Source organism: Vollenhovia emeryi, unplaced genomic scaffold, assembly GCF_000949405.1.
Source record: "Vollenhovia emeryi isolate VEMERY1.0 unplaced genomic scaffold, V.emery_V1.0 DF939151.1, whole genome shotgun sequence".
Classification (NCBI taxonomy): domain Eukaryota; kingdom Metazoa; phylum Arthropoda; class Insecta; order Hymenoptera; family Formicidae; genus Vollenhovia; species Vollenhovia emeryi.
The window spans coordinates 971081-996566 of NW_011967215.1; the positions used below are offsets into that span (position 1 = coordinate 971081).

General features: G+C 39.3%; 1 protein-coding gene across 1 annotated transcript in view; it reads right to left on the bottom strand.

Annotated features, from left to right (window-relative positions):
- LOC105565513 (limbic system-associated membrane protein-like) overlaps positions 1–19039 on the bottom strand; it is a 71742-nt gene extending 52703 nt beyond the window's left edge. Inside the window, exon 1 of the mRNA XM_012018774.1 lies at positions 18160–19039. The gene's annotated coding sequence lies outside the window, so the exon portion shown is untranslated. The remainder of the gene's footprint in view (positions 1–18159) is intronic.
- Positions 19040–25486: the final 6447 nt, after the last annotated feature.

The following is a 25486-nucleotide window of genomic DNA, read 5'->3' on the forward strand; positions in this document are numbered from 1 at the left end:
ACTTCGGCAGTTAAGAATTATTTAGCAAAAATACGCCGCACCCCCCAACGTCAGAGTCGAATTCTTAAGAAATCGCTAGTGTCCCGGGAGTTTAAATGTAGACCCGATGACTCGACGAGAAACCGAACTCAAAGCAAGGGGAGCTATTAATTTTGCACGAACCTCCAGCCGCCATGAGATTCTTAAATTTAATCGCAATCCTTTCTGAGGGTGATATTGATTTCGTCGATACTCACTGTGTACTGCCAATGTTAAAATAACTGATTTTTGTTTCCTTCTCGTTTCGACTCGAGAAAAGAAAGACAATTGATTAGGATGTAATTAACATTGATGAACCAATCGTCGTTTCTCTTTTAAATATTTTTTAAATGTTTTATGTTATTTCAACGAAAATTTGGTTTAAAACAATCTCGTAACTGAGAAAATCTTAATTCACGTGCACTCAAATGTTATGAAATGGTTGTGATATTATATTAATATCTCTGCTAATATTATTTTACAATTTAGTAAATAATGATAGAACGTTTTGCGAATTCCCCGTGCAAACATAATTGTGCAAATGGCACCATGTAATTGCATCGCAATAATACATTATTTACCTAGATGAAACTACGAAGCGCCAAATTAAACACGCAAGTTCGCTCGGTGAATTATTAGTAGCGTTAAATCAATAGCGTTAGAATCTATCTCGTTGCGGGGCAGATTTGAAACGTCAGCCTTAATAAATATGCAACGTAAAATTAGTTTCGCGAAATTTAATGCGGATTTTAATTGGTAGGTACAACTGACAGGGAGGGGGAGGGGGATTCCCCGGTTTAAACAAATCGGAACCGCCGTGAGAATTTGTCTAGGTCGTTCGAATCTCGAGCGCAATACCGCACGTCGCGGTATAATGGTGCCGAAGATATACGCACGCATTTCCGACGCGAATTTCGCCCTTAATAACCTCGCCCCATGCGACAAACGACCGCGAAGAACGTGGCGCGCCACCCCCTGTGGAATTCGTCGCGGTGTGCCATTAAATGCATACCACGCGCAAGGAACATGACACGGTCACGAGGAAAAAAGTTAGTGAGTGTGTGAGTGTGTGTGAGTATGCGTGTGTGTGAGAGAGAGAGAGGGGTGGGGGTGGAATTAGCCGACACATCTGTCGCCTCGGCATCTCTGTCGAGATAGGGTGGCTTCTAGCCGACAACAAGACGACGAGACCGGGCCAATCAGCGTGTAATCTGTTTAGGTTTGCCCATTTGACACGGATGACTAACCGCAGCTCGCTGCCGCACACGGCTTACCCGTCCTCTCGGGTCTTCCGCGACAAGGAATACTTTATGAGGCCGACAGATGCGCCCGACGGATTATCCTCTAAGCACACAGAATCCGTCTCGCGCGTTTTATTAACCGCCGCGTGTAAGCGCGTGCACGCGCCGGCGTGTTTTATGGTACGGATGATTGTGTACGGAGAACTTGAGCCCGGGGCAATCATGTGCAACGCGGATTTATTCGTCTTGGGTCACGGGCCAGGTTCTCCTACGTTGATGACAACGATGATACGTCCCCCGTTTTACTGTCGACCGTTCTCCAGCTCGCTCGTTTCTCAACGTGCGTTGTTTCCTCGAGGTCTGCAATTATGTCCCGAGAATTAAGAATTATCGCTCTTTTATCGATAAAATTGCTCGGATATTAGGGATTACACGTTCAAAGTTGATTATTACGTAAATATACATGTAAAAATTTGACCCCGCGATAAAATGTAGTTTTATTATTGTACACACAATTTTGAAAAATGTTTCTTTCAACAATATTATCGTGCATTTAATCTATTATTATCAATACGAATTTTCCCTCGCACTCGCGTACGAGAGACCGTTGTGTGAATGAAAGAAGATATATACAATAGAATTGTACTGCCATGTCCTAAATTAAAATTACAATAGATTTGAGACATTCAGAAAAACTTTTTCAATTATCGCGCGCACTGTGTCGATAAAATAAAGTATTAAAAAATAGAGTCAGTAAACCAGCTATGTTACGAACATGTTAACGAAATAACTGTTCGACGAATCGATATCAGAAAGTTTTGCGACGAACACATACACGGGCTGAATTGAACTTTGCGTGCGAGTTCGAAAATGGAACACGACTCACTGGAATTCCAATCCTCAATCGTAAAGCGCCGCCCTACGAGAAACAACGTGCTAATTTTCACGCTTTATTTGTCTCTATGGCCTGTAAGTCGGCGATAAGCCGATCGGCTTACAACGGAAGCTGCGCGTAAGCATGCGAGCATAAATTTGCGTTAATTCGGCGGACTTCGTCGTGCGTATGTTACGTATAATACAATGAAACGCGTGGAGAGAAAAATCGTCAGCCGGATAATTACCATCCGCCGTGTACGCGCGCTGTGCAAATGTTCCTAGTATACTTCCTTTACCTCCTATTTACGCTCAAAGTCTCTAATTTATATGCACGCGGCCGGAAAATTTGCCATATTTATTTGCGCATTTGGGGCACCTATCGTATTTGTATCGCGCGTTATCCTGCAATCCTGGTGTTTGCTGTCCTCTGATAATCCCGTTATTATTGTTTCTCTAAACCGCGATGTTGTTTAATGAAGTATTATGCGTTTTTGATTATATTAATGCGATACGTGAAAGTTCATTGTCTGCAGAACAGTTTTAATTACTCTTGAAGAATTTCTTGACGAACAACCTGGTTTCTGTGATCGTTTTCTACCTCGGAAAATCATGAAGTATCAATTATAATGATTTTTTCCCAAAACTTAATTTACAGAACAAGATTTTTATTAAATCCAACTTTAATTTAATAATCCAATAATATTCCGTAATTTTAGCTGTAAACTTTAGCACATTAAAAATAAATTATCGAAGCTTCATTACATTATAAGTGGTTGGTTAAATTGCGCAAAATTACCTTTTCAGGTTGATATTACAGTTTATTTAAATTTGGAAAGTGAGAGATAAAACAATTCCTTTCAACAAAAGCTCGTTAAATAATTTTCGTCGCTACATCAAACATTGCACGAGAAATAATATTGAGTTTTCCCTCGATCTGTTTTTATCTTCATAACACAATTCTTCATTACAAAACTAACTGGCAGTTAATACTTTATCGAAGCAGCTGGGATTTTTACGATTTATATCATTTAAACGATCTTTAATGTATAAGTACTTAAATGTCCATATTTCAGTAAATGTGACATCGCGAGTCGTTACGAATACGTCTACTGGAAAATTAGAGCAGGCACAAAGCCATAATTTATTGCCAATTATAATCGTTTATCGCTCGCGCAAGGTGTATTATCATTTTGATTTGTGTGGCGGCAAAATTACCGCGTTAACGATAATTAAAAATCTCGGGAGGTTTACGAGCAATTCGCGCTACAGGGACTTCCTAAGATAACAGAATTTACAACGATCTCTTTGAACCAAGAATTTCTTCTTAGCAGGTTTATAAAATTACGCACGGATTATCTGCACATAATTTATGTAAATTAAAAAACACTGATTATCAACCCTGTAATTCCATTTACACCTGTAACTTCTTACGGCTCTAAGAGTGATCCAATTGAATTTAATAGAAACGTAAAAATATAAATGAGTAAAACGTGAGGACAAAGAAATGTGATGATGTCGATATTGATACAAATATGTAATGTTTAAAGTTTTGAATGTCAGAGATGCATTTAGTATATTAAAATTATTTATTGTTTATTGCTTTTATCGCGTCTCGTTGTGCCGAATGAAATTGAAAAAAGCCGCGTCTAAAAGTGTTAGATGTTGAACAAATTACAAATGCATTTCTTCAAATTAGTTTGCATAGCGGTAATATTCGTTTTAATCCCCCGTATTTTACAATGTTAAATAAAATTTGAGTTTAATTATACAAATATCATCCACCTACACTTATCAACTTTTCAGTGCAATGACTCCATGACACGAAATAAAATATTCTTACGATATGTACCGCCGTATCGATTTACTGACCGTGCCATGTACAGTCAATTTATGGGTAGATTGGACATCCATACTTCCAGCTAAAGTTCGAATATTTTCCGATACGAAGTGCATAACCGATGTCATGAAAACATAGTTTATTGCGTAGTATGTTTATCTTTACATGATCTAAATATGGAAAGGGTCTATTTTCATTCACAGACATAAGAAAAATCAATAGAAGTTTACGGTGCACGCACTCCAAAGTAAAACATGTGCAGATTTTGGTGCTACATAACATATATGTCACGAAGAAAATGATTGTCATGCGATTATAATGTAAACAACATCGAATTTTCTATTCTAATTAACATAAAATAAATGGCCAGATAAACATCATAAGATAAATGACGCTTTAATATAAAATCATTTATTATAAATAACATATTTGTTATTTTGCAATATATAAATAATATGAAATGCAATAGTCGTTTCAACCGCGAAAGAAATAAATGGCTTGGTATACATTTAGAAAATTGAAACAGCGTGGAAATATATAAACTTCTTTCGAAATTTATATTTTTACAAAGAGAAAAAAACGCTCGAGGTACAATGTATTGAACCAAGAGAAACCCAACGAAAAGAATTCACTTTTGCGACTACAATAAAAGAAAACTCGAAGGAATTTATCATGCATTCACATCTTCGAAATGTCCGCGCCATATTGAACTGTTTAAGACGACGAGATGGTTATCCCTCGAGGGTAAACCAAATTGCTGGTTACATATAGACAGTTCAAGCATGAAAAACCGATAAGAATCGTTTGGCACTTTGCATGGCCGCATTAGTGTGACCTGTTCGTGTATGACTTTCGCGTCCATCTAACGTTCATGTCGCATCGCTAAACTCTACTGGCAAGTAATAACATACATATTAATCGGCGTTGCGGAAAGAAATGTATACATATTGCAACGACAAATGAACTCGTTTTCGATTAGATCGTTTAGATAAAAGCGACAATACTATTCAACTCTCCCTCTCCTCGATTTTGAAGCTGGAATCATGCATGAGCCTCCGGTAGCGAGAGGGTGATTTTCCATTGGGAATAGAAACGTCTGACCGTTTGATTATCCACGTTATACCCCGGTGCTCGTAATTACAAGTCGAACGCGATATTCGTCACGCCATCTGGTATATCTCAGGACCCCCTTGCGAAAGATAGCCACGGAGTCAAGTCGAACGACACAATAATCGATATCGGAAAGGCAATATGCAAATATAATATTTTAAGCGCTATCTCTCTCTCTCATACGTTAAAACTGTCGACTTTTATTTAATTTATCGATACATAAATCTATAGTGTATATTTGCGCGTGATAATTGCAACTAAATATTGCCCATTTGGATCTAATGTTTCACAATCAAACAATTTACGTTGTTTCATACATCGAGCAAATAACAATGAAACGATACTATCTAATATTCCATTGTGCAAACGCCATAAATTTTGTATATCAATGCCACGGTCCTCATTAAATACATTATACATGCCTACACGAGCTCGCAGTGTAATATTCGCGGTATCCCGATTATCATTTACGTTTGCATCACGCATTTCAATCTGCGCAATTCTCGTCCCCCGGTTTTGATCAAATATATGAATCGTGACAAATAGACAAAATTTGCAGACACCTGCTACACCGTGTAACCGTACACCATGCAGCGCGCAGGAAAATTTTCCACAAATCTCAGATTGCCACCTGCAAGCGTCGCGGATCCATTCCTGTAAACGTCGCCGCTGAATATCACGGAGGATTCGCACGACGATATTTCCTGGCGGACTTAACGTCGCGAGTATGTACGCGACTTGGACCGCGCTCTGCGACGCCGGAGATAAGTCCGTTTCGTGTATATTTTGCGCAAACCGGGCGGGAAAGTGCAAACGACGGTTTATTTTAAAAGGAGGCAAGCGGGCGAAGGAGGACAAGCGCGGCTGAGCCGGGGTGCAATTTTCAGACAATTTCGTGTAATAACTTTTGCATGTGAAATTGCAATAATACGTTCTCCCGGCGGGCTTGTAGGTCGGCGCACGTTATGCAAAGGGCAGTCTCTTCCGTATACTTCACCCTTATTCCTCAGTCTTGCCCACCCTCTGTTTTCCTTCTCTTGTTAGTGAGGGAGAGACCATGGTGCCACGGTCAGTTTTCCGGATGCGAAGATATTAGTCTTCTTCCCAATCTTTTTTTTTTATTATGCCCGTCGCTTTCACTTATACACAGTTCGACCACAAGTTTCTAATTACAAATATTGTCCGCTTCTCTTATTGTCCATTATTGCTGTTCGTAAATGCATTCTATGCTGAATATACAATATTTATTAAAAATTTTTTATATTTCGGATTTACAAATACAATAGGATGTAATTTTAAAAATCAGATAATAATTTTTATCTGAACAATCGAGAAAGCATAATTTAGTCGTAATTGTGTTCTTTGAACGTAATTTATTAACAGAACGTTGTTGCATCTTTCCAATCTTATACGTTTGCATATGTAGCGAATTTATTTTCAGTAATTTATTAATATTTATTAATTTATTAAAATAAATTGTTCTGCTCTGAAAATCTTGCTCTTAAACATGAGAGTTGGAGGCAATGCATTAGTAAAATTAAAAGTGTAACTGGATCAAAGTTTGTTTGATATACTTGTTAATTAGATTAAAATATTAAACAATAAATAATTAAACAACTGAATCTATGTCTCAATCAAATTGAAATTTTCTTTAATCTAAAAAAAGAAACGCCTAAGTACTAATTATTTTTTATTCGAGTAACAGTTTTAAAAACTTGAGACATTGGTTTCAGACGAAGATCAGTGTTTTAAATTTATAACCATTGCACTTTGTCCTAGAAACAGAAACGAGGTAGATGGAAATATACCAAATTACATAGACAACTTGTCAGACGCAAGTGTAGCAATGGGATATTAGAGAACAAAGTACAAAGAATCTCCGAAACAAATTTTATCATTCCCTCTGCGGGTGTAAGACAATCCCAGGCGGATTTGAAAGCAAAGAATTGCTGAAGCATTAGTGGCATGCGAAAATAAAATAGATGTCAAATGGATAGAAAGAAAATTGGAGTTGCACATCGATTTTTCTGCGCGACGAAAGAACCGCACTTCGGCGCTTTCATCTTGAATGATGTTTCTAGTAATGTGCATTAAAATAAGTGATCGTGCGGCTACAGTTGCATGAGAAAAGAGGAGGTTAATTTTTGCGGAAAGAATTTACATTGTTTCTGATAATTTTTCGCTAATTGCCTGTAGTATTTTGTAATATACAAAAATTTTTAAGTATGCGCGTATACCGAAAGTAAATAACAAAGCGTAAACGTTAAAAGCATGCTGATATTATTTTTATCGTATGCAATCCTCATTCACCTTTGTAAGGCACGTAATAAAATTTACAGCGCGCTTTAAACTGCTGTATTTAACTCAAGCATGTTTCATTTGTGAGAATACCTACATTAAAATAATTTATGGAAAGAAATTATAAAGTTACAGTTATTTTTCCACTGTACGTTTTTAAATTATCTGTAAAGTAGATATATTTCTTGAATATTCAAATATACCGCAAGAGTAAATTTGCGGAAAGAATTAAATTCTATTCTGCAGAAATAACCGTATTAAAAAATTTCTATGCTGCGCTGTTTACAACTCATTTAACATTAAGATTACTTTCGCAAAGCGTGCCCATGATACATAAAATTGTTCTCGTTACGAGTGTTATTCGTTTTACTGTGGAAAGGCATCCGAGATTATTTGTAAATTGCAATTTAATTTTACGTACAACTTGCAACCTCCATGAAATAGCTTGATTTACTTTCCGTAAATTGTATACTCATAGAACACACAATATAAAAATTAGTAATAAGAAAATATTAATTTTATTTTGCTAATTTTGCCGTTTTATTTTACGTTAGTACACAAGTTTGCTCGAAAACTAGAATATGAATCCGTTTATGCATATCGAGTGAAAATGAGGAAAGTTTTCGTAATTCAACACTTGGATCGGATGCGTCAGTTGTCTCACGCGGGTTAATAAATCTGAATGTTATTGAAGCATCGGAATCTAAAATTACCGGCGCCAGGTTTCATTTGAATAAAAACTACAGCGTAGTTTTATTTAAATTCCGAGATGAATTTTCGAAAAATCAGGTCGTATCCGGACGGTTCGTCAAAAAATATCACCCGTTCCGATCAAGTAACTGCATATATACGCCCCGTACGTTTCTCCGTGCTTTAATTTTAATTACGACTACGATTTAATCAATGGCGATATCAATATGTACGAAAGATTTATCGAGCAAGCCCGATGCTTTCGCCGTTGGCGAATGCAATGATAGCGAACCCCGGGATATGGAGCGTGCAATAGCGCTGTAACAACATGAGAGAGTAAGCTCCATCTTCATTCCCGGGAAATTGAACCCGACGTAGTTCGTGCATTCGAGTGTCCTTCGGAAATGGCGTATCGCTTCACGCGTTACGTGCTGCTAATATTTTTCCTGCGCTTGCCGGGAAAGAAATACTAGTTTCACGAAGTCAAGATCAGACGGAATTACAAACGTCGTCATGTCGTGTCTCATTTCGCGAGTGCAAACAAAGTCTGCTTCTCGCAGACATCATACATGAACAATGCAAACACAGCTTCGAGAAACCGATATGACGATGAACAAATTGTCATTCGTTACTTGCCAATGCAAATGTTAAAGTTTATCTCACCAATTTATCTGTAATCAATAAATATTTTAAATGCTAACAGAATATAGATCTATGTAACTTTATTAAATTTTCATTGCGTTTAGCGTTGTAATTAAGATTAAATTTGTAATTCATACAATGTTAAGGATATCGTATTTCTCGAATATAATATCATATTATACATCCAATAATTCAATTTGCATGTTTTCCCTGTTACATCGTTATTTCCAAATTTTTGCCAAAGTTTACGTTAGACTATGCGCGCGAGCCGTCCAACGTGACAATTAAAATAAAACCGCAACGCGACGTAACACTGGCATTCCATTGTGGATCCGAGGTTGGACCAGCTATACATTTCACTTTTTTTAAGGGTGTCGCGGCACCCGGATACGTCCGAGCATAATAAATTTTACCCTCTTTCGTCGTCCGGTCCTCCTTTACTTATGCTCCATTCGGGTATAAATTCTCACACGTACAATGAGAAGCGACCCTTCATGAATACAAAAAGTCAGGAACACGTTTCGCAAGCTCGAATATATTAGCGATTCACGCAACGCGGAAGCACGGGACTCACAAGCAATTGAAGATACAGCGTTCGCACAAGAAATGTTAGGTGCGCGCTAACAAAATTGTCCTTAGAAAATTAAATCGTACAGTTTTTCTCTTTACACAACATGTGAGTTACACTGAACACGTTTATCGAATTATAAAATTACGCACATGCGTAACTTAGGGGCTTATTCTGTAAACGTTAACGACATCATTACGTGCTTTGCGCAGATATAATATACCATAGAAAAGCGCGTAAAGCGTGTAATGATGTCATTAGCGTTTACAGAATAGGCCCCTTAATCCTACATTTGACACATTCTCAGTTAGTCGTTGAATTTTTATTTTTCACTCAAAATTTTTGATTGATTTACATTAGTATAACATTTTTGTGCTCATAGTGTTTATGATATTACCGGATTTTCTAGTTATAAAAGATACATATGTAAAAATATTACACGCACTCCTGCAAGATCCAAGACACACTTTATGCAAAACATGAGATTGATTGGTCGCGAATATGCCAAAATGACAATAATCTATCTCTAGATATTCTATCGGGTCAATTGTCAGTTACACGCTGGCAAAGAATTTAAGGGAGCTTAATCATCGCTGTAACATACAAACAGAAACGATATATCCCGCTCAATCTTGTTAATTATAAATAGTACGATTGAAACGAAAATATCTATCGATATCAGAATCGTTTGTCATTGTCACCGACATGCTGGATATGAACAAACACAATGCAATACTGGATCGTCGTTGTAAATCAAAGAAATTGAAAATCATCGTAATCCATGCAGTGCCATTATATATTAGCGTTGCTGATGCTTCAATGCATTTGATAAATTACATACAATATCCCGATATTCTTTGTGTTTTATTAACGTGTAAACAGCTAAGCATTAAAATATCAACTCGACCGGAACTAGAGGAGATATACCGCGTTTGTTAATATCGCTAATATTGCGCACTACAAATCTACATAATTGTAAGTTAAGATCGTAGGATTCCTCCACAACGAGTGACTAGTGATTATATTATATTGTTTAATTTTGTATCATTGACGTAGCACCTAAAAAAATACTATTTTATATCAAATAAGATATTCATTTTTCTTGACCTTTGTACTATTTGGAAATTGCTAAACTTTTTAGTACGTTTTCAAATTGTACTGCTGCCTGACAGTGTCATGTCTAATATTTTTAACGTGGCAGATAAATATTGTGAATAACATTTGTGAAATATTTTATTTCGTGCCTTTTCATTTATGTTATTCTGAATATCGAAAGCGAAAGAAGAAATTCAGAATTCCGACATTGCCATTGAGTAGATTCGTTCCATTTATGTTTACAGCTATCGCTCGTTCCGCTTTAACGATTACCGCTTATGATCGATAAAAGGTTTACTCGCACTTTGTTAGAATACGTTGCTTTTCTGACGACCGCGTTTGTTTAAATCTTGCGCTAACTTTTATTAAAAATCCTACGAATATATTTTGTGGACATATATAAAATTGCGCGGATACTCTTTAAATAGGTGAAATATAAATTTGCGCGAGCGATTAAAATCGTATCAGCTGATGTGTCAGCATTTATAGCAGCTCTTTTGTCAGCCGTTGATAATGATCTACCAGCAGGCAAGTATCTACAATGCAAATCACCTCTGCCAGAGACGGAGGAAATTAAACTGCGCGATAACAATAACGGCTCGATAAGACCGGACTATTCGAGTTTAGTTCGCCTCGACGTAATTACATTTCGCGGACCCTGTACTCGCGCAGTGTTTCTTCTTCGATACTTACTATGACAATTAGAAGAAAGTTGCGTTCAGCAAACGAGACACAGATTGCGGGTATTTCTCTTCGCGAGACAAAGGTAACGTCTGTAACAACCAACATCGGGTCTCATCCGAGGCTGCCGCAACTTCGACGCCGCGTCCAGGAGGACGTTTAATTCAATGGGACGGGAATAAGTAATGTACCTTTGATAAAGTCGTTCTCTTCCTACCTCGGGGACCGCGACGCACCCCCGCGCGTCGCGCTTCGGGCAACGGGGCTTGATTATACAAAGACAGGAACAATTCCTAGCCCGACGACACGGCGGTTCCGCCTGCCTTGCACCGGCCCGGTCGTTTCGTTTTATGAATCAGCGCTATAATCCCTACAGTGTATATTAATGATAATCTTTACTGCTTAATCGAGCCTTAATCCGGATTCTCCGCATTAGCAATGTTTCCAGTTCTTTCAACTAGGAATACATGAATGAATGAGTAACAGCTTGGCCAATAACCGCCGAAACATTAGATTCGCGAAGTTCGATACGTGTGTTTCTATTAAATAATTTTGATGATTCGATCGAGGAATAATCCCGTCTAATTATTCTCCGGTCGCGCGATATTTGTCACACGGTTGAAGTAAAACTGCGATAAATGCACGTATTTGCACTCAATTCGACAGCCTCTAGTGTTTCTCTTTCAAAAGTGTTAAAGCAAACAATGGTATATGAAAAGCTTAAGTAAATACGAAGTTGCCCCGAGGAAGGTGCAAACTATTAACACGATTCTCGCATTCGTGCAATTTGTATTTTTGCCAAAAATTTTAGTCTTTGTAATATCAACATTAAATACAATGTTACCTGGAAATTAGAGCCCGAGTTAAATCCTCGTTAAGGATTCAACGTTCAAATTTATTTGACGAATAGCCGCGCATATAATATGGCTATTTTACATATTCTGCGAATTCTATATGTTCTGCACATTGTGTCGAGCACAAGTTGTAATTAAGTTAATTATATATTAACGTATTGAACGTATTGTATTGAATATAATTCAATATAGTTTTACGGTTAAACGTCGATTGTGTTGCATTGTTTTGTCATAAATATTTTATTAATGCACATGTATAATAACTTAAAACAAATAATGTGATATAAAGTAAATCCAAGGGGATTAAAAGATACGAGCATATATATTATACATACAAAATGTAAAGAAAACTTGGAGTAAAAACTTTTGGACAACTTTCACGAGTAAAGCGAGGGACTTTCGATAATCGAATTACGACTATGTTCAAAGTACGCCGCCATTCGGCCGCTTTCCGCAAAATATATGTGGAGGCTAGCACTCCACTCGCTCGGAAATTATAGTCAGATAGCAATGGAATTACAGTCCACTGAACGAAGTTTCTTGCAGTGCACAACTAAGAAACATCATATCTTGAATTTACGATAATACCCTCATCAATTCATTTGTCCAGTGTTTTGCGTTAGAAAAACTTGACCGTTCTGAAGAAACATATTTATACGATCAAATAAATTTCTCCAAGTTTTGCTCAAGTCACACAATTATGTAACATTTTACATAAACGCTAATGAAATTTTATAATCCTACGCCACGCGATAGATACATCACGCAGCTAGCTATAATGTTGCGAAATTTGCAGCGATGATTTTTCGACGTAAAGAAATCGCACTCACGTGCTTTGAAAAATGCAGAGGGATAACATACAACTTGGCGCACTCTAACACAAGCCGCATAAATGTTACATACGAATAAGCCATTACTCTTAATAATCTTTCTCTGAAGAATTGCAACGTCAGCTCCTGCAATTTTAATATGTTCAGCAAACTTTCGTCGTACCACGTTCCAGCGTGTTGTAATTTTTATCGTCACCTCCCGGCGGAATACGTTGCGTTTAGGAATTTAATATCACGACATATACACGCGGTATGCTCATCGACAAGCTGCTCTGCTCAAAGCCCAATCCCTGCTCTACTTTACTGGACGATGACTTCGCGACCTGATTTTCATTTCGATATTGAATGCGGGGTTACGCAAAATGTATCGAAGACCGAAATTACCGGAAATTACTTGTCATGCTGCATACGATAACTTTGATGTGTGCGCTCTCCGTTCGTAACTTTGAGTTGCATTTGCCGTTTAATATCAAATGTTACTTTATTAATTGACCATGCTTATTCAGCAAACGACGGGAAACGTACGGTAAAAACATATTTATCCAAAGTGAATTTTTTTGTAACTCAAATAACTTCTCGTGACAGATTTATTTTTATGAGGAAATAGAAACCCCTTCATTGGTAATTTTTCATTCCGTTTGTACTATCCGTATTCATAAAACTCATAATGTTACGCACATATATATCCATCTATTATAATAAATTAACATTTTGTACAAATTCTGTGACTACCATGCCGAGTTATCCCATTCCCTTAATAATAAAATGTAAAAAACTCGTAATATATATTTTTCACAAATAAATCCGTTATTGTTGCTTTTTATCGCACATCGCACAACGCCGACGAGAGCGAAAGGAGATCTCTTCGTGATCTCTTATGATCACACGTCGCGTAAAAACGGACGCTCGTGTCCCTCGTAATTCTTGTCGGTCGTGTCATAACATTAGAGGAAAAAAAGAAATCCGGACGAGGGGAGGGGGGTATGTCATTATTGCTCTTCCCGTGCTGGCGTGAAATGGAATTTTTTATGACAGCTAGCTCCTACGGGTCGCATTTGTGCTGAATGGGCAGGTCCTAATTCTGTCGGGAAACACCATAGCGGGTCTGTTACACACATACACATAGCGAACAGCGATGTGCACGGAAATTAACGAAGACGAAAGAGAATGGCGGGGCACAGTCGATCATCTCCTCGAATATCTTGCCACTTTACGTCCGGGAAAATGAGGCGCGCGGCATCAGTCTCGCGCAATTTGAATTGCGAAACGTGCGCGCGTATCGGGAAACTTGAAAATAGCTTAATCGATCATCTTCTCATTCTGCATTACCTCGGCTGTCACGCCGTAAGTTACTCGCTCAGTGACTCGATAACGCTTTGAATTATAATCGCGGAAAACGGTATCTATTGAAATGGGATCAGTAAGCTCTAGTGAGTGGGTGATTGATTAATCATAGTGAAACGGAATTACAAAATGCGGGGGTGTGTGCCTACGTCGAATTAGACTATTCATTGTAATTACTGTTTATACAGTTTTTATGAATTTGATCATATGATTAATATCTATATTTTATACATCAATAGACAGATTCAAGAATTGTTTCGTTAATCCATTAATAAACTTTCTATTAATTTATACATAAATAAAATCAAATGTTATTATATTTTTCATACGCAGATAACAATTGCTATGTAAATTCTAAATTTGGTTAACTATTCGGTGAATTAATTCAAAAAGTTATTTGACGCAAAATTCAGCTGATAAAAAATGTTTGCTTATATTTACGATAAGTATCTTTAATAAAAGATATTACCTTTAAACGTTAATCAAAGGTATTCTAATCAAATAAGCACTAGAATTAAATTAAGTTGCGAGATTTTAATGAATGCGATCAAATATGCTCTTAGTGCCTTCAATGTGCTTTGATGATTTATAAAGTGTTTCTACGGCCGCGCAGATAATAATGTTCGCACTTAATAGCGGATATGTTCGAATTGAGTTTTGCATTCACACTATTTCACACGCGTTAAAACCACTAGCAAATCGAAGGGCAATTAGCAAAGTGGCCGAATATCGGTCGTGCGTCTACCTCTCTAAGCGATTTGCATAACGCACGGCTAATCATAATCAAAGTAATTAATTGCGCCTCCCACCTACCCTCCCGTTCCCACGCGATCCGTTCTCACAGACCGTCATCGGTATGACCTGCGAAACAATTAGATCGCGATCCGGTACAGTCGGTTCGCCAACAGCGTTATTATTAATTTAATTTGCATAACTGTATTACGCAGCGAACGCGTCGGATGGCCAGAAGCGTCTTTAAAGCGACAATAGCCCTGAGAAGGTAAATTTCGTTTTTAACGCAACGCATATTGTTACATATTGGAATTATATATCACTTAGTAATTTAAATATATAACATTGTGATATTAGCAGTTAAATTTCTGACCAGAAGTGTCTTTAAAGCGACAATAGCCCTAAGAAGGTAAGCTACATTTTTAACATAATGGAATTATATAATACCGTTTTAGTAATTTAAATATATGACATTATGATAATAAAAATTAAATTTCTGAACACCATTCATATATAATTTAATTCAGCATTTAAAATATTCTTCTTGAAATGTCTGGCTCTACGAAACTAACTGTATAAGAAATGTGTCCTTAGAAGTTAAATTAATGTTTTTATTAATACATTCTGTAATTCATATCATCGCTTACGAATTTGAGAAAGCAATTCCTAGCGGCGATGAAAATATCTATAACACATTTTGTTTAAAACGATAGGAAACTAATCCATTTTTCACAGAATATCAACGTGAAAATCGGGATTGAACAAAGTCATATAATTTCCCAATAGCGCGTTGTCTGCGTTTTAAAAAATTAAATCATCAATTACTTCTCCGGAAGGATTTCATTCTGCAGCATGTGAATTGTATATAAAGCTATTCGACACATCGAAGGTTTTTCAAAAAAATAAATGCGAATAAAAAAGAAATTAGCAATTTTTGCTTACAACAATTTAAAATATAACAATATAAAATTTTACAGTTTATCTGATCCTTTGTGCTATCTCTCGAATTAAATTATTTTCCAGGTATCAAACTTATTGAAATTGTTAGTTGAATTAATTCAACATATGCGATTAACTATTTCTTTTTTCTTTTATTTTGTAAATCGATTAATTTCACGATAGAAATGGCGAGCAGAGCACGTAATGCAAGTGATTGAATAACGTTTCAATGAAGAATCGCTGACACCCCCAGAGTGCCACGCAACAAGCCGATAATGGGCGCCTGTTAATTACTCGTTTTAACAAGTCCGCCGCGCGCCGCTGATGGACTACGCTCCGTCCGCCGGGACGATTCGTTACGGCATCGCGCGGAAGACCGTTTGGCGGAAAAATTCTACGCTTAACACCAAAGCCGCGTTATCGTACGGAGCTGCACGTAATCTCCACGACTGGCTCTATTGTGTCAGAAAATATTGGCCGTCTCTGCTACGCGAATCGCCGCCACGCGTATATCGAAATGGCACGGAGCGGACGCGATCGATGGACGACAAAATTCGCGAAATTACGCCTCGCAAATAGAGATAAGTAACCGATTGTCGGCGGAAATCACTTGTCTCGCGTGTTTACAATATCGTAAATCTCATATCGCGGATGTGACAACAGCCCCGCGATCTCATAAAACCTTCCTTTAAACGTAAAATCTTCTCTCGAATATCATCGGTGCAGATCGCGGTATGTTCTTTATGTTTAAGAACGTTTGATTAAATATTACATTATATGTTAAACTAAATATCTTTATTTAAAAAACCCATATTGATTACCGTTAGTGGATGCAACGATAAAATCTAGGCCAACTATTACGTAAATTTGAAAATATATTCGTGCTGAAAAGTTGAATACGCTCTAAAATTTGTATACGCTCAAACAAAATAAAAATGTAACACTCACTATGATCAACTGAAGTTATATTATACCGGCTTGAATATTTTATCACGTTTCTCTCTGCATGGCTAATTCTCAGTAGTGCAGCGTACGCAAAGTCCGCCGGCAAACGAAACGCTGAAAACGAGGATCTAAACTCGGCTCGATGAGGATAATCGATTAGCTTTGAGCATTTTTATTGCGCAAAAGCGCCCGAGAGAGCGCCGCCGTCCAATAAAATTCCTTCCGCAAAAGATATAAGTTGGAGAACGCATTGCATATTCAGCGTGTACAGTCGATTGCATATTCGGCACCGAAATTCGCGCGGCGTCGCTGATAAATTGTATTACGTTTTTCGTCTCGAGTGCAAATCGAAGTCTCGCCGATCTCGTTGCCGTCTCCCGCGCTCGCACGCTCGCTCATCACCGCGATGTCGTTTGCGCGGAAATAACGTCAAATTCAATTAGAGAATCGGGCAAAAATTCCCCATTGCTGTTACCGCGGATAAATATTATTGCCCGGCTGTTACGCGGTAACGCAATAATGCGTGTTTCAATCTATCGGCCGCGGCCCGTCAACGTCGCGACCCGCCGTTGTATTAAGAGTCCTATTGTCATTATTATGCCAAAACGCTACCGAAATTGTTGTTATTGTTGTTGCGCGCTTTTAACCATAAGCATCATTAATTCTTCATACGAATACGTACACATGCCTCCCATTGTACGGTTATTAGTGCGATAATTGGCACAACACCAATTGCTCTCCCTTCGTTTATTATTAGCCACTGAATACGCTTCAATACAATCAGCCTTAAAATACATTTGTACACAAAGGAACGACATTATGGAAAATTCAATAAAAGATTTAATTAAATTAGCCAAGTACAATTTTGCAAAATTTAATAAAATTCACTCTGTAATTGGAGAATTAAGTGACTGCAAATCGTAAGAAGAGCGTACCAACGTTGGCACAATTACATAGAGAATTGATAATGTCGGAATTGAAAATCTTCAGTAGGTACGTGAATCCTACAAATTATATAACCCGTTGCTTAAGGGCAGCACTCACAGTAAAATTTTATTTCAGTAAAGGGCAATTAGAAACAGACTAATATGATACGTTTATTTAATAAAACGAATTTTTCACTCTAACCGATTTTGATCTCTCAATCGACTCGCTATCTTTCTCTTTCTGGAGGGAAAGAAAATTTTGACAATTAAAACGTGAGTATAACGTGAAGCAATTCTTTTTGTGGACAGAACTTATTAATGGTAAACTTATTGATTACAGCCGCGCGATGAAACGGCTGAGTGATTCGGTCAATGGCTAGAGGTCCGTCGCACTTGAAAAGATTACTCAAGGATCAGATCCCGCCGTAGACACGCCTCTTTTCGGCGACGTCTCATACGTTCACTTCACAGGGGATTCAACGGCGTATCGCATACACGCCGATACAAGAGAAACGATGATAAATTTCACTTACGGATCTCGCGACCACACTTTTCGGACACGGCGAATCTCCTGGAGGACGAGATCGCGCTCTCACTCCGGACGCGCATCCAAATCGCCGCTGCCGGGAGATGCACCGCGCGATCCTCCTCCTCCTCCTCGAAACTCGAACTCAGATCCAGGCCGTTCCGCGCGCACTTTTACGCGCCGTTTACCGCAACCACACGCACGCAATGCAGTCACTTCCGGTCTGCGAATTCGTCGCAGCTCCCGTAATCCTCGCGATGCAGAACGCCCTTCGTCGCAGAACGGCGGCACCGCTTTATCCGAGTCGCGAGAACTGGTCCCGGGGGTGAACGCGCACCCGCGGCCGCATTCCTTCCGTCATCACGTCGCGATCGGTCGCGATTCGATTCGAGGATCCACCATCGATCGCTCGAGCAACGAACGAACGTTCGCTCGTTCGCGAGCAACACCTCGGCGAGCAAGTCACTGGCACCCCGTCAATTGTTCCGCGTTCGCGATCGCGATAACGCGATCCACATTTTAGCGGGTCGATCGGAGCACTTTCCCGATACACTGTCGCATCCTCGAATTGCGGGCACAATTGTCGTCGTCGACGTCGTTTTGTGTGAAAAATAACGCGCGCGTTCTGTTTTCAAAACAAATTCCAAGTTCGATGAGATTGGCGATTCGATTCGCGAGAGAAATTCACCGCCGAAGGGGTAAATCGGAGAGAGGCCGACGATTTTCCTTCGATCGACGCTCGGGCCAGCGATGACGAAATTGGATACCGATGACGGGGCGGAGATGACAGCGCGACGACGAGGGTGGAAAGGGGTGGCGAGCGAGTGCGTGTGTAAATCCAACGATCGGCCGAAGCACGAGCGGCACGTCGTGATGTTGGCAAGCGACTAACCTCCGAGAGCCGCTCTGCACCCCCGGACGCCCGCGCATGCCCCCTACCTTAAAGAACGCACCCTACCCCCCCCCCGCCCTCGCGTTGCCGCGGGGCTCGGCCCCGTGTGCAGCCACCCTTCCCCCCGAAACCGCGTTGACTTCATCTTTTTTGACGAGAAAACCACTACTCTCTTTTCTCGCCACCCTTGCGCCCCTCCCTCCCTCCCCCCCCGCCCCTCTCTCCACCCCCTTCGCCCTGTACGCGTGTGTCCTACAACCCCGCCTGTCCTTCTCCGCTTTTACCCCTTTCTATTTGCGTCGCGATCACCCTTTTCCGGTCAATAGCGGGAATACACGCGGTATACACCCCCCTAAGAATTTTTCCAGCTTAACAACCGCCATTCCTGCTTCTTTGATCAATTAGTGCCCGAGCGTTTTTCTTAATTGGTTCTTTTGGAATTACAAACGGGTGAAATTGATAGAAGACTTTTCGGGCTTCTCTTACAGAAATCACTTTTCTTATCGCGAAAGGATTTTTTTTTCTTGCTGACTTAAATTAAAAAGTAATCTTTACTTTTTCGGAATTATGTGATTATTACGTATTCATTAGACTTATGTATTTTTCATATTTTGTACGCCTATACTCGATGAAATTGTTATTACTATGTTTAATATTTCGTGTCCGCATGTATCACAAATTATGCGATCGCAATCCGGAAATGGGGAATCAATGCTGCGAATGATTTGAATTTCTTCGGAAAGGATTAATATTTTGCCATCAAAATACTTTGATTAAATTTAACAGAACCAAAGATATCACATAAACTTTTTATGAAGCTTTACATAATGAAATTTATAAACATAGTCCAGTTTCACTTCAGATTTATATAACGAGTCGTGTGTGCATGCGCCTCTGAAAAATTTTTAATATGGCTGGAGTTCATGGATAATTTGTTGAATAATTCTAGAGTCGTATCGTCGTAATCAGGTACACGTCGCGATACAAATTCGTCGGTAAAATACAAAATCATTTTCTATCCAGGTAGTAAAAGGTACGAGCGAAAGGTAGAAAATTGCGCGAGGTAATTTCTCGAAAATGTCGTGCGCGAGCGACCCCGGAAAAATGCTTCCGTGCACCAGCTTCGAAAAACTGCATCGCGAGGTCGACTAGAGCGAGAGCTTTCATTTTCCATAGCATACTACGTTACCAAACAGTAGGTTACCAGCAAAAATATTCGATTGAACCTAAATTCCGAATTTTTACAAAAAAAAACAAACGAGTTATCCGTCCATTGTCCGACATGGCGCAACAAACAAAACCATCATTCTTAAGCGTAGCTTTGATAACCAATTAAAATCGTTAGTACCTTTCTATTTAAATGACATAATTCGTAATCTTTTTAACATTGATAAGGCGTTGCTATTTTGCTGTTATTTGTGTTATTTGTATAAAACAGTCACGTTCGCTTATTATTTTTTAATATTCGTATAATCAGCATAAGATCTTTCTAACGAGACTTCAAATTAAAATTCTTGGCAATAAAATTGTGTCTATAGGCGGGTCAGAATGCTGTCTATATTAAAGCAGTGAAATTTTATTCGCTCGACCAAAGAATTGTCGATGTCACGACAGTTTTGTTAAGAAAAAGAGAATTCGATTGCGGATCGGGTATAAAGCTCCGTAGAGCCGCGGTAAACCCGAGACCTTCGGCATAACTTCTACCACACCCAAGTAATAATGCGATCGTTTCATTTCGATCGCGGCACCGCTGGAACATTTTTCACACCGCCGTCCTGGCGCGCGTCATAGAATTCGGGCCAATTCAACCATCGTATTTTATGGACCATTCGAACATCCGGTTCGGGCTTTTCTTTTTTTTTTCGCCAGCCCTTAATATTTCTTACGATAGTACCGCTTCTCTTCGTTGGTGTAGGTTTTAGGTCGCTGTGTCCCGGTAACGCGCGATAAACGCCGGTCGGAGATATACGGTGCTCCCGTAGTGTTTTTCTCGGCTTACATCGGGCATCGGCGACGCGGGGTTATTATTTGTCGCGGTAACGAGAATGAACGACGGCTCGTTTTATTGTCAATATTCCACCGCGATCGTGGTAACCGACCCCCCCAGGATCGCCGAAGCCCCGACTCGAGGATACGAGATTAAAGGAATTTAATACGTCGTCGTTTCTGAATTAATTCAAAATCGGAGGTTCGTTAAATTCGCAATTCCGATTACGAGGCTACGTGATAGCATCCCCAAGTGCAAAGAAGCTCCCCGCTTTGGACGTGTTTTTTACGGAGGATCTTTACGAGGAAGCTATTGATTCGCTCGCTGCAGGTACCAGTTGCCTCGCGTATTTCTACCTTTTCCTCCCGCTTTCGCTCTCACCCTCCCCCATCGGCACGTTTCCTCCCCGATCGGCTGCGTTCTCGTTCTCTTTGACTAAATCCCAGATCATTTCGCATTGCGAGATTGCAAGCGAGTTTTAAAATCTATTCTAGCATCTATTGTAGCACCGGCCACGATGCGAAGTGTATTCCGCATATTGTGCTAGCGTTTGTCTTTTCTATTTAACGAGATACATCCCTTAAAACGCTACCATGTAAGGAAATGTCATTACCACCAGAAATATGGTAAAGCTTCATCGTAAAAAGACGATTTACCATACGCATAATTTGTAAGTAGAAGCTAATACAAAAAGCTAACACTAATAAACGCACCTATAAATGCAGATTTGCAAATTACATGCTAATTCCTGTTAAACACTACATTTTGAATTTATCTACTGTAGTTACTTGCATATAAAATCCAGATTGTAGACTTTTTATATTTTAGTATATGACCTAAATCTCTAATTAGAAAAATTCAATTGGCAGAAAATTAAGATTTTACAATTTAACGGGGGAAATGTCTCTCTTTGCAATATAAGTAAAATTACGTTTTTTCGGTACTAGCTAGTAGATAAAAATCTGATCTTGCGCCATTTATACTTACATCGCTTATTTTGAGAAACGTTAAAATTTTATTATATCTATGAATATCTTGCGATGACAGAGTTATATGAGAAATCAATCAATATTCAAAAATTGTTCTCAGTTTACAAAAAATTAGATACAGATATACATGCAAATAAAAGAAAGCTCGTTCTTTAATGATTTTTTCATTTAAAAAGTTTCGCATATTAGTAAATTGAAAATAACTAAATAGTGCTTTAACTGCCGTAGGGGTATTTCGTACTTGAAAGCGCATTTACTCTCGTTAAAGTGAGTGTCTAGGACTGATTTACCCTCTTTACCCTCGCGTGACACCAGCCGGGGCTTCCCGGTTCGCCCGGGAAGGCACAGGAAGAGAGGAGCAGAAACATTGGGCTTTGAAGGAGGACGTAAAACGAATCGTACGATTTACGAGATCCTTTCATCCTTCGTAGGACCACGAGAAGAGATTGAAAAGTTCTTTTACGTTAGGATCTCTCTTAGCCTCTCTTTCCCGCGACTGATTTCGCGCCGACGCGCTTCCTCATTGAAATTCTTCACGATGATCGAATTCATTATCGCGCTATCTCCATGCCGATGTTCCCATCCCAATCTCGAACTCGCGTGTGCCTTATGTCATTCAACCAGCTCTCGTGCCGCTTTATCTCGCGGCAACTTTACGATTTGAGAAAGAAAAGTCTTTCCTTGTTCGTCTCTGCCACGAATTTTAATATTACAAGGAACAATTAAATTAGCAAAATTAACGCGCGCTTTTTTAATTTACCTGAATTTGTTCAGGTCCCACGATTCGGATTATTCAGATTTCCTTATCATTTAACAAAGTGATTTAACAATACGAAATGTAACGTTAATACGATAATTCGGTATTTGAGCATTTAAATATGCATTCACGCATTTTCACTTTATTATGGAAAATTTAGATAATTTTTTTACAAATATATGGTTACGATTGAAAATTTATATAGATTCGATTCGGAAGAGATACCAACAATTATCAACACACACAAATTGACTGAATTTCATCGCGAGTATAATTGAGTAGTTATCCGATTTATACTGCAATTTGTTATTCGTTATTTTGCAAGCGGTACGATAAATTTTACAATTTATACCAGAAATATTTGTAATAGCAACCGATTGCGAAGCCATTTGTAATCGATAATACAGTTTACAAATTCCCGCAAAAGTGTTTTAACCCGAGAATCTTTCTAGTGAGAAACATATCCAAAGACAGTTTAATTCAGCAACAGCATAATTATTAAAATAATCGACATTAAAAAGTCAGTAATTATTAATCGAAATCAGCGTGGCTGATTTAACGGAGAAGATTTTTCGGAATTTCCGGATGTCGTCAAGTTTGAGAAAGGAAGGAGGGAAGAGACCATACTCGTTTCTAGGTCGCGCTATCCCGGTGCATTTAAAGCACCAAGTGTGATGCATCAAGGCCGAGATCAATGAGCTCGATCGTTAGTCACATGCCGCGGCGCGGGACGTATTCAAATTAACCAGTTAATGGGAAAGTTCAAGCGGCGTGAGTTTCTAAATCGAAGTGTCGGACTGACTCGAAGACGTTCGCGAGAGTCGACGGTGACGGCGTTACGTCAATGATACTAATGGCCAATTTAGTTCTTTCCCGTAGCCGACGATACGTCGCGCATAAGCCGGCGGATTACTCCGCTCGCTGATCAATTTTTTCGTGGAACGCCGTGGGATTTGAGGCTCATTCTCTTCGGCGAGAACGGGACCATCAATCACGCGTCTTTAGAAAACCCGATTGAACCCCGAAATAAAACGTGATTGACGTGCAATAAATATAACAATTTTTCAGAGACATCAATATATAAAATGTACGACTTTTTTTTTCAAGAACGTAACGAAATTGCGCGCCTCGATTTGCATCGCGCAGAATAGCCGGTATATACAATGTTTTATATACACGCGACTTTTTGTATTTAGAAATATCCCGCAATCAATTTATATTTTCTACATCTTTATGTAACCCCGATTACATTACGTACACTTCAAACTACGATCTTAAAAGTATATTCCTTGAAACAGGCGAGGTGAGTAGCAAAGTTCGACAATAGTGTCATCAAATTACCTATTATCATATAAGGCATGCTTACGGTAATATGCGTGCCTGAATTGTTTTACTACTTGATACTCGAGTCGCAAACTTTAGTATGCAAACTATCTATCTTATCACGTTACTGGAAACTATTTGTGTGTATGTCGTTGTACTTTTAGTACCTCTCCCAGTTTTACAATTCAGATAAATTTTACTCTCGTAAAATCATAGTTCAACTATGTACTTACATATCAAGACAATAAACAGCAATCCTCATAATCGAAAATTTTCAAAATCAATTTGCTACGAAAAGAAAACTAAATGAAAAATGAAATGTTCTGTCTTTCCCCCCCCCCCCTCTCTCTCTCTCTCTCTCTCTCTTCACTTTCCAGAGATTGCATTATGCTCATTTTAGTATTCAGAAGCAAGGGATCGTCGATGAAAAATTTCATCTTCTCAATTTTGATCGATCTTCCACGGCGCGTTGTCAGATCGACGTCATTCTCCCTTACATTCCTGTCAGTGTATAATAGTAAAACGAGGTCGATCGTTTCTCGGTCGAACACTTACCGATTCAAGAGTTTCCTTTTGTTTTAAAACACCTACCATTCTTGGCAGAATTACGAATTGCCAATATTACGAGGGATCTAAGCGTCGAAAGCACAAAGGCAAGCGACGTAACGTAGAGGGAAGCTATTCCTTAACAATCGTATAATGTCTATCAAGTTTATCGCGGACCATCGGTGTCTCGTTTGTGCGCGATAATCTAGTGTGAAGCCAGTAAACGAAATCGTGTCAGACGTTGAGCCGTAGTTCGCATCGCGTTCGAGCGCTACGAGAGAAATCGCGGTAGTTTTCGTGCGATTTGCACGATAGGTGGTGCACACAAAGAGACGCCTGACGCGAGCACTTCGCAACACGCTGCACAGACCCCCAATCGAGCAACCGTGTCGCATGTCTGGGTCCCGGGTTCTCATGCTTCTATTGTAATTCGAAGTCCTACCGGTTGGCACGGCGGTACGAGGCAGCAGACGTCGAGCATTAACCCGGCCGCAATGCAAAGGACGCGGGCGCGCACCGCTCTCTCGACGTGGGCCCGGCGGTGTCGAAATCCGCGGGTGTGGAATCTCGCAGGGTAGCATCCCCCGCCGCGTTCACTTCGCAACGAGTTGAGATTATTGCGGGTTTAACAACGCGGTCGCAATCCCGCGTTGGTATGCGCCCGACGGTGAGCGCGCGTCGCGCCGTATTGCGATAACTGCAAAATTATGCCTTACGAGTCGCAATTAAATTCGGACGCCGTCGTCGAAGCTCGTCGTTTAAGCGCAATATTGGCCCCGCGCATTACGACGCCAATCGATTCCGACTAATTAAATACGAGGGCCGTCGCGTATTGATAAT